Source organism: Gossypium raimondii, chromosome 1 (genome assembly GCF_025698545.1).
Source record: "Gossypium raimondii isolate GPD5lz chromosome 1, ASM2569854v1, whole genome shotgun sequence".
Lineage (NCBI taxonomy): Eukaryota > Viridiplantae > Streptophyta > Magnoliopsida > Malvales > Malvaceae > Gossypium > Gossypium raimondii.
In genome coordinates, this window is record NC_068565.1 from 16,762,474 (window position 1) to 16,778,289 (window position 15,816).

At 33.1% G+C, this 15,816-nt stretch overlaps 1 non-coding gene across 1 annotated transcript; it reads right to left on the bottom strand.

Annotated features, from left to right (window-relative positions):
• Window positions 1–644: 644 nt before the first annotated feature.
• Window positions 645–2,799, bottom strand: LOC105784759 (uncharacterized). The gene is made up of 3 exons (XR_008196822.1): window positions 2,493–2,799; window positions 1,862–1,922; window positions 645–936 (listed from the first exon to the last, which is right to left on the bottom strand). It is a non-coding gene; the product is annotated as an uncharacterized LOC105784759 (transcript).
• Window positions 2,800–15,816: the final 13,017 nt, after the last annotated feature.

Below are 15,816 nucleotides of genomic sequence, written 5' to 3' on the forward strand. Positions count from 1 at the left end.
TTGTTATTAAATTTTAATAGGATTAAAAGATAATAACTAATTTAATCATTTTTTAAATATAATTATTATTAAAATATGAATTAATACATATTATAACCCTTAAACTAGATAAACATTATTTATTTATTTTATTAATACATATTTTGTATATCTAAATTAATTAGATTTAATAATAAAATAAGAATATTATGATAAAAATTAATATGAAGAGATATTTTTATAAATTATACTTCAAAGATTAATTTGCTCAAAATTTCTTTTGGATATTTTTATATACGTACTATATAAAAATGCATGTATTTATATTTTAAAAATTATTTTTAAAATTGATTTAACACCCACCTAATTATAAAAAATTTAATATTATTTATTCTTTCTTGTTATGTTCTAGAAGTTGATGGAGAGTAGAATAAAGAATTTTTATTCTTTCTTTCTTGCTATTTGAATACATCTACTTCTTTTAACATTTACCCCGGGCCCTTCCAGGCTACCAAGCCTTGTTATTTTTGTAATAAAAAATCTGGCTACGTTAATAAGACCCCGTCAATCATTCCTGCTGGATTAACATATCAACATTTGCTGGGTAATGGGAAAGAGCAGAGGGCGCGTTTGATAATATTAGAAAAATATGAATGGAGTAAATATTCAAACCAATAAGGCAGAAAATGCATTGCTTAGAACAGCTTCTGATCTTGCCATGACTGTTAAGGATCATAGTTAAAGAGGCAACCACACACTGTAACTTTTACAACTATGGTTCAAGAACACTGGATTACAGCTCCAACCAAGACATGCAATCATGATTTTACAACTATGGGTCATAGAATATCATGCCACTAGAATGATAGTGTTCACCAAGGCAAAACATATGAAGATGGGCTAAGTCTTGGCTTTTCCGGCTCAATGAGATTGAATCCTCTGCTGCACCTTCAATATCTAGTGCATACAAAGCCAATGGATCAAATTCAATTTTTGCTTTTACTCAATACTAGCATTTGTTAGGCTTAGCAAGAAATGCATACTCATGATGCAACTTTTTGCAAAATATAAATTAGAAACGTTGCATGAGAGGGGGTAGAAAAGAGCGCAAAGAAAATATGGCTTATAAATCTAATTACATTTTCTTAGAGTTCAACTTAAAAGGAAAAAGACATTTTCTAGTATACCAAAACACAATTTGATTTCATATCTTGTGGATTTAACAGGAACTTATATGATTGTTGTATTCTAGTTTACCAGGAGGCAAGTAGGCAACTTTCATAAAAGCCAAACAGCAAGATGCATCCATGTAAAAAGCAGTTTGTAAAATGGCCATGGTATTTTAGAGAAAAAGAAATTGAAATTCCGAGATGTTAACAAGCTGAGTCTCTGGTATGCAAAAGGCAAACCAACAAACTTGTAAACAACAGAGAAGTTTAAAATAAGAACAATTTTAAATGAAATTGGACCTTGATGAATCAGGCAAAGCCAACTAAGTAAATACTGCAAGTAGGACCCAAAAGCAGACATACGGAGTATTAGCAAATTAGCACCCCAATGATATCACCTATTTCAGGTACTCATCAAGACCCAAAAACCCTTGTAACAAGGATTTAGTAGCAAGCAGGAGAAATCAAACCTTGCTTAATGCTTTTGAACCATACTAACAATCAATCTTAGTCTCACGTCAAAATTTTCATGTCATAAATAATCATGCCTCTGAATGATTATCTAACAGCCTTCAATTGTTTAATTAAACACAATAGAATTCTTTCACAATTCAGAAACATGTTGTGCCAGTGTTGTTTAGAGTCAAACAGAGACAATTTATATAGGCATCAAAACAACACAAGCAAAGCACTTTAAAAGAAAGAAAACCAACCGCTTCTCTCTTGCTGTGTTGTTTCTCGTCCAAATCTTGAAGGGATCCATCAAGTCGCTTCCTGTTGACAGAAACAAAGTCTTAAAGTTCATACACATGCAACTATGGAATGATAATTACAATATCACATGATGCACATTGCAGAATTAAAAAAAAATGCAGATACAAGGTCACTGCTTAAGCATGTCAAAACAAAAAAGTAACACAGGAAGTACATCAGGTTACAACTCTAGAAGGATCAGGGTGAAGCATACCCTCTACTTTCAAATAAATAAGAAATCGACTTTTAATACTGAAGCCCAGACAAACATGTTATTATGGGAATATATCCGCATGGAATGAGATACAACTTAAAATGAAACCAACTTAGCTTAATTTGGAATTTTAGTTGGGTCGCAAAATTTGGGTTTGGAAACCACATTTGAAAACCCATTCATTTACAGTAAAAACTCATAATCCGAACACCACCCTAACCCCGACTTTGTATCTGAATCATAGTGCTTAACATTGCCTCAAAATGTCCCGGCAAAATAATACTATCAACGATTCTTAAACAAGACCAATAGAAACCATCCGTAATATTTTTTAGCAACAAAAGGAAAGATAAAGATAAATGTGAAAGGAAGCGTACAATTCAGCAGAGATGTACTCAATTCTCTTACGAACGTTGGCGTTAGCCTCCGCTAAATCTTGTTTCACAAGCACTGGACATATCAACTTGTACACATTTGCATCCTCGTTTAATAAATCCAACTCCTAATAACATTTTTTTTCCAGCAAAAGAACAAATAATCATCAAAAATCATTTGAAAGCTAAATAATTAATCAATCAATTCAGTCAGAAAAATAACGAAAACCCAAGGAAATCTTGAGGACTAGCTCGTTCTCTCCTAACTGAGTAGTGTACTTCTTCCTGACTTGACGGTTCTTGGCTATATCTGGCGAGAGGCCATTCAACGAATGCATAAATAAAACTATAGGGCTTCTCAATCGTAATATTTGAAAGCAAATAGGAAATAAAGAAAAAAAAGCTGTTTGGCTTGCCTTTCTGGAGCTTGCTAAGATCGTTGGCTCTGTTTTCGAGGTCCCGCTGCAGTTCTCGAAGAGCTGTGGAGGAGGAACTGTTCATTTTCCTCTTTCAAGTGTTTAATCTCGGCAGCCTGTTCATCTGCTGTTATCTGCACTGCAAAATGTTAACATCAAAACTACAGAAATCATGGCAATCATAAATTGGAAGAGAGGAAAGAAAAAGAAAAACTCTATTGAGAGAAAGAAAATGAAAGCAGAAAAAGAGGGCAGAAAAATTGGACAAGAGAAATATGGAAGGAACGGAGTCTAGGTGATTATGGCCGGGTCGGGCCGGGTTTGGGCATGTCTCAGACAAAATTTTAAGCCCATTTTTTAGGCTTGGGCTTGGCCCGACTTAAAATATGAGACTAAAAATTTATCCAAGCCCGGCCTGAAAGAAAATTGCTAAGCCCGAGCCTGGCCCTGTTTGACCCATATTAAATTTTACAACACTAAAATAGCATTAAAAACCTGTAAAATATAATCAACCAATCAGAATATCTATACATTAATCAATCAACATATTTAATTTTATAACAAACTATAAATTGTAAACTAAATTAAATTTTCAACAATTAGAAAGGAAGGTAACCTAAAAAGCAATCGAAGAAATATCATCCTCATCGTCGTCATCATTCTTGTAGCCAATTTCTAATATGAAATAAGAATAAATAATTAGATAATCAAATTGATAAAAAATAATATAAAATTACAATAATAAAATGAGAATAATAATTACTTGTTGAAAATCCCTTAGCTCGCATCCAATCATCCAAGCCTATTGAAAATCCCTTAGCTCGCATCTAATCATCCAAGCAAATAGCGGCTTGAACCGTTTTTGGCTTAAGTGAACTCCTCAAAGGTGTGATAACTTTCTTACCCATGCTAAAAGCCGATTCAGAAGCTACAGCCGATATTGGAATTGCCAAAAGATCACGAGCCAATAATGAAAGCTCAGTGTATCGAACTGAACTTTTGCTCCAATAATCTAAAATTGCAGCACATGACAATATCAACGAATACCCAGCCCAATATTTATTAAATTTCTCTTGCATTTGCTTAACCATTGGAGTTAAAAAACGAATAAGGACCTTTAACTGTATCAAGCAAGACCTTGTGAACCTTCCAAACCCCTCTAAAATAAAGATTGGCTGTTGGATAATTAGAACCAAAAAAACACGTCACGTCATAAAACACTTTCAGAAATTTGCAAAGAATAGCAACATTTATCCACTCCTCGTTAAAAAGTGCAAACATTTGATAATCTTTGTCCCATTGGCCCCAATAATCTAGCACATATTTATAGTAAAGAGAAGATTCAAGCATCAAATAAGTAGAATTCCATCTCACACACACATCTTGACGCAACTTTTTGGTCACATTCAAATGAAAACTTTTGTCGGCCACATCATAAAATCTTTTCCTACGAATTCCCGTTTTATGTACTTAATTCCATTTCGAATCTTACCAACAACATCATCAGCAAGTTCCAAACCAGCTTTAACTATAACATTCAATATATGTGCACAACATCTAACTTGAAAAAAAGCATCATCACACAAAATAGCTCGATTTGCATGAAAACGATTTTTAAGACAAGAAACCATAACATCATTATAAGAAGCATTATCCAAAGTGATGCTAAAAATTTTCTTATCTATACCCCACTGAGATAAACATAAAACAAGTTTATCCGCTATGTTCAAACCATTATACGGAGGAAATAAAGCTGTAAACCTTATGATTCTCTTTTGTAACTTCCAATCTTTGTCAACCCAATGAGCAGTAATGCAAATATATTCATCATTAGTATGCTCCGAGTTCCAATTATCGAAAGTTAGACAAATTAAACCAGGTGCTTTAGCCAACTCTTCTTTAACACGATCTCTCTCTTTTGCATAATACATTAGGACATCCCTAGCAGCTGTATGTCTACTTATATTCTTAAAATTAGGACTAGCAATTTTCATCATGTTCTAAATCCCGGTTCTTCAACTGTCCTAAATGAATGCTTGCCACACACAAGAAAAGTAGAAATAGCTTGACGACACTCATCAGCATCAAACTTGTAGTTTTTTTATAGATGGAACACTTCCTAATGATGGTTGAGTGGCTATGGTGTATTGAGTTATGTCCTTATTAACTTTATTCAAACAACTATTTAGATGACGTCTTAAATGAGAGGTTCTACTAGAAGTTTTAGCAGAGAAGATAGTCTTACAGTGATTACATTATACCTTCAATTCATTTTTGTTCTCACATTCAAACTTTGTCATTTCATCCCACACCTTTGAAGTGGTAGACTTTTGACATTTGAGAGCACTTTCATACTCATTAAACCCATCATCCACAGGTATAGGAGTGTTCGAACTAGCCATAGTCATAAAAACTCAAGTCCTGAAATCCAAATAAACCAAAGATTATATAATTGTTTAATAATTGTATATAATATATGAATTATTCCATATTATTATTTACTATCATAAAATGTTAGCCTAACTTAAAATCAATTGTATATAATGCATGATTGGCATAACACAAGAAAGACAGAGAAAAAGTGAGAAAATGTGTGTCAAAATCTGACACATTTACATATATATAGAAAAGACAAACATATAAATATCGGGTATGCGGTCAGTCAGATTGTTGTTTTGCAAGAACCTAGAAGACTCGAAGAACCAGGTCAGGTATGGAAAATCAAAACAAGTTCACATGGACTAACCAGTGATAACAGTATAGGATGGAGCATGCGTAAAAGTAGTATACACATCTGCTATCAATGTTATCCAAACTCAGAGTGAGTAGTAACACTGATGCTTTACAACAAGTTGCAAGTTTAGCAGTGTAATTTTATGGCTTCATAAAACTACTTATTATAGTATCAAAATTTTAAATAAAAATATAAAATTAAATAGACTGAAATATTTTACATCTTATCTAGTTACAGATAATTATCAAAGCATTAGTCACACTGAAGTGGACAAGTGGTTTCAACTTTCAATTAATTAAACTTGACCAAAACAAAGTCATTAAGAAAATTGTTGTATAGATATGAATCATCAATAATAAATTTTTAAACTGGTATAGTTGGTACATTGAGTTTATTACAACTTGATGTGGATAATCAAAATAATTTAATTTGAGCACAACAAACCTAGCTACCTAATGCAATATATATACTTTGCATTGGAACTTTCACTTTACAAAGGAGGCCGCATTTATCAGCCCAAAAAGAACACCCTACTTGGAGATGTATTAATTGGGTATAAAACAGGGTACAAAATAAAAGCTCTTCTACCCAGAAGAACTTGTAGTAATGTGTAAAACAGCTAAAACCTATTTTAGACTGATGCAACTGCATGTATATATATGGAAAACAACATAAACATGCATATACAATAGTAAGAGTAATGAGACAACTGGCTACGTATATGCAGACAAAACATATATAGACATAACTGTGGAACAGGGAAAATAAATAAACTAACTTGGGCTTATAGATCTTTCCTCCTAAAAATAAACTTATTTCAGTGGAGATTGGATTTAGTTGAAATTAGCTTAGCCCTTTTCAGGTACTTCAATAAACTATATTATTGCATTAAAACAAAAAAAAAAACTATATTATCATTTTCTATAAATAAAAAGAACAGTACTTAAATTAGTAAAAAGAGAAAAATATAAATAAAAAACAAAAATATTACCGAAGAGACACTAAAAAACCCGATCCAATCTCGCCGGAAGCTCACGTACAAATAATAATTACAAAAATGAACTAAAAAAGAAGAAGAACAAGAAAAAAGAAAGAAATACTAGAATCTTCACAGATGAATTAATATTTGCCTAAACCTGAATAGAGGTCATTTTGATCTACAGACAATAGAAATTTATTATTTTTTGGGGGGAATGACTAGAGTTTACACCAAGTGACCATATTACAACAAAAAGCTTAACCCATGAAACAAGAAGAAAAGAACTTGTAAAAATAGAAACAACTTAAGCTATGATGATAAGAGAGCAAAAAATGTAGCAATGATCTGATTTGACATAGAGATCTACAAATGAAAATCAGAAATAGGAATTTGAGTGGTGAGTCTATGACCAAAACGGATTCACACAATATAAATTTAAAGCTAATATTATTTTTTTGCTTAATTACATTAATATGCAATTCAAACTAATTTACTAATCTATGTATGTTTTCCGCAAATATTCTGTAATAAAACAGACACAGGCAATACAAAAATATTCTAAAACATCATTCTTGTCTACTAACAACAAGTACCATACTCATATCAGCCCTATCTGCAACTCTATGTTATTATAGCAAAACAGAAGAATATTATAGAGTGTTATCATAACACATATATGCATACATACATGCAGTTATGCAGTTATGCAATAGAACAGAAGAAAAGGGTTGGCTAGCGACTGGTCTTTTTCGCTGTTGGCAAGATGAACTAAAAAAAAGAATAAGAAGAAAAAGAAAGAAATATCAGACTTACGCAAATTCCTATTGACGAAATACCAGGGCTAGCTACTAGATTCTGGAATTTGGGATTTTGAATCTTGATTCTGGAATTGGGTGGAGGTGGATCGGTGAAGGTGGTGATTTAGGGATTAGGGATTTTGAAGCTTAATTTTGGAATTGGGAAAAAAGAAAGGGCATGATCTAATGACGAAAGTGAAACATGAAAGCTAAAAAGTATATTTGATTAAAAATAAAAAATATATATTTAATATATAATTCAAGCTAGGCCCGGGCCAAAAAAGTTTTACCCGTGGCCCGACCTATTTTCTAAATGGGCCTCATTTTTTACCCGAACCCTCCTTTTTTTTGGGCGGGCCGTCTGGCCGAGTAGCCCAACCCATGATCACCTCTAGAACGGAGGGAAAGTAGGAGAGGGTAAAGTGGGGATGGCTTTTGTGGTGATGGTCTCCTTAAATTCCAAATCAATAATCGGTGGTGAGAAAACATAATAGAAATTAGACAATTTAATGGAATAAGCCTGTAATAGGGCATCCTATTGAACCAAACAGGTGTTTAGGGTGGGCCCACAGGATGTAATGGCTATGCCATTACATTGAACCAAACATGGCCTTATTGGTTTAATTACCTTCTAAGCCCCCTTCCCTTTCCACCTTCCACAATTTCATTTAAACTATTTATTTTCAAGCATGATTCTTTCCATGATTAACTAAACCCTTATTTAGCTTTAGTCTGGAAATTGCTTCAACAAAACAATTGTGAGATACGAACCCGCTCAAAAAAAACCTCTCAACGTAGTATTTTCTATCTATATGGTATATAGGATAGTACAAATTCGTCCCTTAAAGTTGATTTAGCTCAGATTCAAAGTGTACGTTGGGTTGGATTTGTTTGGCATACAATTGGAAAGTCGAATCAGTCGTGCTGTGTTCGAATTCCCGCGAACAAATTGGTGTGTCTAAGTGGAAAAAGCTAGTTGGATTTTGTCAAAGGAGATAGAAATCAAATTTAAACGACCCATGCAATAGAGGTCGTTGATTCGAGTTGGGCTTTTCAGATCGCAAGACTGTCGAAATATTGAATTGTGAACACATGTATTGCAGTTAGAAATTTGGCAAGAGTCGGTTTACAAGTCGTACCGAGATCGACTACATAAGGAAAAGTTGGCGGTCAGGATGTTATTGGTTGTTGTAACCCACTTCTCGTTTGGAATAGAAAATCTATTTCAAGGATCGATTCAAGATTGGAGTACACCGAGGCTAAGGATAAGCTTAAAAATATTTTATTTACCAATTTATTTTATTTGCTTAAATTTATTTTTGCAATTTCGAATCTATTTTTATTTTTATTTTATTACACTACATATTTCCTTATTTTATTATCTTTATCAATTTAAACCCCCTATTTTTTATTTTTTAGCATTGCTACATATAGGTCGTGGGAACGACTGTGACCGGGACAGCGATTCTGGTTATGGAAAAAGGTGAAATTAGATAGTCACTCCCTGTAGATTTGACCCTACCACTCTATATTGCTATTTAGTGTTATCTTGTCGTAGGAATTTATATTTGGTGATTTCGACGCCCACCACTAATTTATAGAATAAAATTTTAAAGGTGAAATATACTTTAAATTTTTAGTCTTTATATTTTTATTTTTAATAAATTAGTTTCTCTACTTTTCAATTTAAAAATTCAACTCCAATTGTTAGTACCGTTAAACTTTTCATTAAATTCGTTGAAAATGGCCTTTAGAATTTTATTTAAATACTCACATGGTAACCATGTATCAAAAAAAACATTGTAATGGATGTGAATTTAATGGATAATTTTAATGTTGTTAACAACTCTTAAAAATTGTATCATCATTTCAATCAAAATAAAGTATTTGCACTAATCAATGACATTGTAAAAGTTGAGATACTAAATTATGTCAAGAAGTTGAAGTATAAAAATTAAATCTTAAATTTAGACGTCGATAGGGACAAAAATTGAAACTTGACCATTTTTATACAATCTATTGAAAAATGTCACTTTACCATGTTCGTAGTCTTTTTTTCTTGTTGAACGCTTATAAATATTTGAAAAATCACTTTCACCTTTCAACTACTAATAAGGTTTTTTATTCTTAGACACTTGTTAACATATAAAAGATATGATAGTTAAATAATAAGATAAATATTTGACGGTTGTCGAAACCACCAAGTATAAATTTTCTACGCTCTAACTTAATTAAATAGTAGTATAGAGAAGTAGGTTCGATCCCATGAGGATTGGGACTCTTAATATCGTTTTTACATTACTAGATTCCAAAGTCATGGTAGTTGTCGTGCCCATGATTTGTCCCATGCTGAACTGAAAAATAAATAAAAGGGGATTTTAGTTGATAAGGGTTAAAATAATAAAATGAATAGAATAAAATAATAACAAAACGATAATTGCAAATTAAAATTAAATAACTGAAATTAAATTTGTAAATCAAATATGCTAGTTCTTAGTCTTAGACTCGGTAAATTCCAATCTTGAATTGATCCTTGAAAGTGGATTTTTCCTTCCAAATGATAAGCTGGTTATAGCAACCAAGGACACTTTAACCGTCAACTCTTCCTTGTGTAGTTGATTTTAGTACGACCTACAAACCAACCCTTACCGACTATCTAACCATGTAACACGCATCCGCAATTTAAAATTTCGGCAACCTTATGATCTAGAAGAGCCTAACTCGAATTAATGGCCTCAACCACGCAAGTAGTTTAAATTCGATCACTATCTCCCTTGACGGAGGTCTAACTGGCCCCTTACCCATCTGGACACGCCAATTTGTTTGTGGGAACTTGAATGCAATAGACAATCGACTCGTTTTCCCAACTATACGCCAAACTAATCCAACCCAATGCATGCTTTTTGAATTAAAATTGAATTAACTTTACTGGACGATTGTGACTATCTCATATTCTGGAGAGATAATGAATATTGTATTATAAGGTTTTAGCAAGGTTCATATCTCATGATTCTCAATTGGAATGATGACCGACCTAAGGTTAAATGAAGATTAGTTGAGCATGAAATTAATCATACTCGATTGGTGTTTAAGAGTGGGAAAGACAATTGTACCAAAATATAAAAAGAAGAAAGAAATGACAGAAAGCTTGAACAAGAATATGCTTAATTGCTTTCTAAATTCAAGTGTAAAATCAAGTGTGTTTTCAAGTCATAATTACAAGTCTTTATGTAGGCCTCTCAAAGAGATAATTTAGCATGATTTTCTCCTAAAATCATGTTTAGCAACCAACACAAAATCAAAATTTTTTCTAAATATAAGATTTGACCAAGTCAAAAATCTGATTTTTTTTATCAACCCAAAAATAATCTTATAGATTTCAACTCAGCCCCTTGTCTTGATTTTTGTTCCAATTTAGCCCGATTTTGCTTGTTTTTGAACTTCAACACTCCAATTGCATCCCTGACATTTAAGCAAGAAATCACAAGTTTAGTAGCATTATATTCAAAAATTTCCCAAAAATAGGTACATTAAACATAAGAAATTAGTTTGTTATCATATTCCCCCTACTTAGCCGATGCTTATCCTCAAGCATGTTGTGAATTCCCATACTAGAAACTATTCAATAATTTTGTTCCAAAATCAAGTCTCATTCAATAGCCATGTACAATGCAAATAATTTAAGTATTAGCATGAATAAGAACTTACTCATTTTGGTCACATTTTTGAAATCTTCACTCATAACTAAGCCATCAGCGGAGTAATATATACATATAGTTTTTATTTATATATATTTTTCTATATATATAGTCTCTCTCTCTCTCTCTCTCTCTACTTATTTTTATTATTTTTATAGTAACATAAAATAAAATGACCAAAACGATATAAGAGTACTTTTATTAAACAAGTTTAAAGAACTAACAATTTTCATGAGATGTTGATTTTACCACAATATTTTCAATTCTATAAAACACTTGTCAATCAAACTAAGCCATAAACAATTATTCATGAATCATCCAACCATTTGAATTAACTAAGCATATGAATTAAATGCTCAATTTCAAACAAATTAAGGAATAATCTTAGTATAAGAATTAACACATGCAACGAATAGCAAACAATAGCATGACATGTCCTACGGCTCCCCTCTACTTAGCCCACATTTCCATCAATGTGTAATAATAAAAACATAAGAAAGAGAAGGGTCAAGTACACTCCCCGTGTATGTTTAACTTGGCGGGTTGGTTCGGTTGGGTCAATTTGGTTTGGTTTGGTTTGATTGGGTGTTTGTTTCAACAAATAGCAACACTGGAATTTGACAGGGCGTGCCCTCACCATAAAAGATATTCATTTCTAATTTTTAATAAGCTTCTATAGACCTCAACCACGTAATTGACTTATTACATGGGCACGTCTTAGAAGCATTTTTCGTATTTTTAGGTTGTCACCTCCACCATGGTTCTTAGAAAACAACACATTAAAATAGCTTAAATAATAATAATATATTTGTTTATTTTCAACATAAATTAAGCTAAATTCAAAATTAAATAAATTAAAATAAATAAATATGGGTTGCCTCCCAAAAAGCGCTTTTGTTTAACGTTGTTAGCTCTACAACCTAAAAATGTTGTCCGTTTGGCTACTTGAGAATTAACTTTTCCTCTACGTTTACTTAGAAGTTCAAAGGTTTCAACCTCTGTCCATCGACCTTGAAACTCTTCCCGAATTTCTTGCTCTTAATTTCAACTGCACCATGGGGAAACAATTGAGTAATAACGAAAGGACCTAGCCATTTGGTTTGAAGTTTACCTGCAAAGATCCTTAATGTGGGATCATAAAGCAACATTTTTTTGTCCTACTAAAAATCATTTACGAGATATCTTCTGATCATAAAACACATTGGTTTTATCTTTATAAATTTAGGCATTTTCATATGTATCATGTCGGATTTCTTTGAGCTCTTGAATGTTTATTTTTTGATATTTTCCTGCTAAGTTTTTAATTATAGTCATTCCAGTTTTATTAGGTACTATGTGAACTGGGCTAACCCAACTACTGTCTAAAATTGGGTATATCCTTTCAGCCTCTAGTAATTTCTAAATTTCCTCTTTCTTATCCTCCATCATCAGTGGATTGAGGTGTCTTTGAGCTTCTCTGTTCAATACCGCCTTTTCCTTTATCAAAATCCTTAAATGTTTCGGTAATGGTTTAAGCTTCAATTTTGGTTCTTGCGAAATGGAAGGCAAGAGTTTAGTTTGCGAATGAGTCAATTCAAAATTTTCACCTAAACTTTTGGGAAACTATGGTGCCTCTTTGCGAATGACAGCTTCATGTATTGGTTTTTTTTATTGTCAACAATTCTTCTTGTTTTTCCTTAACATCGAGATTTACACTCCTACAAAGAAAAGTTTGTAATTTATCCTTTTCAAAATGTAAATTTTTCAATGGTTCAATTACATTGACGCTAGGGTCATTTTTTATTGCACTAGGGTGACCCATATCCTCATAAACATTAAACTTGACCACTTCACCGTCAAATTCCATATTGAGTGTTCCACTCTGAACATCAATTTTTGTTTGTTGGCCGGTTGTTTAACGTCACGGTAATAATGTGCAAGCGTACACTGTCGATGCAAGTATAGTAGATAGATGAGTCTGTCGGATATCGATCCCACGAGGATGGTTGTCTTTTGTTTATCAATGTTAGTGCATTAAATGGATGGAAACGAGATAAATTGTGAGAGTAGGTGTCGAAGCAATAACTTGAAAACAACAAGATAAAATATGGTAATGGTAAACTGGGATCCCCAATGTGAATATTCAATAGAATGCTAAGTGCTCACAAGGTATACAGGATAGGTGATTGTCGATGCATTAAATTGCAATGAATATCTTAACAAGCTTAACTTCTATAATTAATCTAAGACTTAAACATACACATTAACCCCACCTTGTGCTACTGGTAATGGAACACTATTAAGAACAAGTGGAATCCTTAAGCAACTTCCATTGTCATGCTTGTTAGCTTGAACTGTCACTGCACCTTCTAATGTCAGTGACCGCAATAATACTTCCGTGCTAAAAAAATCAAACCCAATGATTAAACAGTAGAAGCAAGATTGAATAAAATAACATTTAACCCACAAATCATGTGTACTTCCATACTAACATGAAATAGAAAGTAATCACCAGCGTTTAGAAAAACAAAATAAAAGAAACAAGTGGAAAATACTATTCCTAGACAACTCGACTTGAATATCTCTATTCCCTCTTGTGTTGCACTCAGGGCTCTTCGTCAGAAGCTGGTCTGCATCCCTTCCATGTCGGTTCACCTGTAGGAGACTTAAGCTACCATAACAGAAAGCTTCCAAGATAGGGTGAAGAAGATAATCCTCTCAAAAAGCCCTTTTTTCCCTTTTTATGTGAATATTTGTCTTTTTCTCAAATAGCCCAAGTGTCCTTTCATCAGAATCATGATGCCTCTGTACGTACAAGTTAGTTGTACCAGACTGGACAGCTCACGCATTTTTGTTCCTATTCGAACAACTGTCAGATGTGGCGACAATTCTGTGCACAATCTAAAAATACTAATGCAGTGACATCAATACCAAAACATGACAAATTAAGGATAAAATTAAGTTATAAAATGTAAATTACTAAAATAAAAATGCTAAAATATGTGCTAAAGATAACTAATTGGGGAAAAATTAACCAATAAGTAGGGAGAAAACATATGTTCTTTCTAGTACTATCATTCGTGCGGTGCTTAAAAATGGTCTCCCGAGTAGAATATCGAAAGAATTTGTTGAGTTGTCATCCTCCATGTCAACGATGTAAAAATTTGCAGGAAATATTAGCTCATTTACTTTGATGAGGACGTTTTGCAGCACCCCTTCCGAATACACAACTGACTATCTACTAATTGAATGATCACTCCTATCTCTTTCAAAGGACCTGTGTTTAGTAATTTGAAAATAAATAAAGGCATAATGTTAATAGATGCACCTAAATCAAACATGGCCTTTCTAATGTCAACGTTATCTATTTTGTAAGATATAGAAAACATATATTGATCCTTACACTTAGGTAGGATTTTCTTTTGTAAAACTGCAGAGACATTTTCTATACACTTACCCTTTCATTACCTAGGAGTTTCTTCTTGCCAGTGCATAATTCTTTTAAGAATTTTACAAAGCATGGAACTTGCTTTATCGCATCAAGTAGAGGTATGTTAATTTCAAATTTCTAAAACGTCTCTAGGATTTCTCTCTCTTCTTACTCTTTTTTACATTGAGCGAGCCTTCCAGGGAATGGGGGTGGTACCACGATCGATTTCTTTGGAGTCGACGTGGTAGTAGCTGCTGTATCATGTTTTTATTTTTCCCATCTGGTTTCGTGGTCACAATTTGTGCCAAGTGTTGGCCCCAGAATTGTTTCACTTTTTAATGTCATAGCACTTACATGTTGTCGTGGATTTGGCTTTGTTTGAGACAACAACTTTCCTTGGGATTCCAAATGACTAACCATAAGTGCAAGTTTATTCATTTTCTAATTTAATTTTTGTAGGTGCGCTTCTGTCTTCTGTTGGGACTTTTTGGTACTAGCAACTAATCTCTCTACTATAGCCTCAAGAGATGTCTTAAGGGGTTGAAATTGTTGAGTTAGAGGTGACCTTAGTTAATATAGCTGGTTGTATGGAGGATTCAATCTATAGCTTAGACTTGGGTGATCCTTTCACCTTGTATTATAAGTATGTGGATCATATTACCTTTGGGATGGTCTTGGAAAGTTCCCAATGGCATCTACTCGTGTTGTTGTATCCTCGTATAAAATCAGACACGAGCCGATTGGATGATCAGACATGACAAAAATTTCACACAACTGAGCTGGGTTCATTTTTCCTGCAAATAAATTTTGAACTATATTAGTGAGCTTGTCAATTTTATCTTCTAAGGATGAAATACTTAGCCCATGAACCCATTTTTTCGGTTCTGTAGTTGGTCAAAATTATTGGGAACTCGTAGCCATGGTTGAAATCAATTCCCTTTCTTTTTGAGGAGTTATGTTAACAAGTGCCCCTCTACTGGCGGCATCAATCATATTCTTTTCCATAGGGAGTAACCCCTTATAGAAATATTGAAGAAGCGATTGTTCAGTTAGACCATATTTTGGGCAACTTGCACATAATTTCTTGTACCGTTCCCAGTAGTCATAGAGCGATTCGGTCTTCTATTTTTGTAGTCTGACAATATCTCTCCATAATTTGGCTGCTTGAGCTATTGGAAATAACCTATCAAGAAATAAGCAAGACATGTCAGACCATGTATTAACTGAATCTAGAGGTAAATAAAACAACTACTCCCTAGCAAAGTTGGCTAACTAGAAAGGAAAAGCTCGAAGT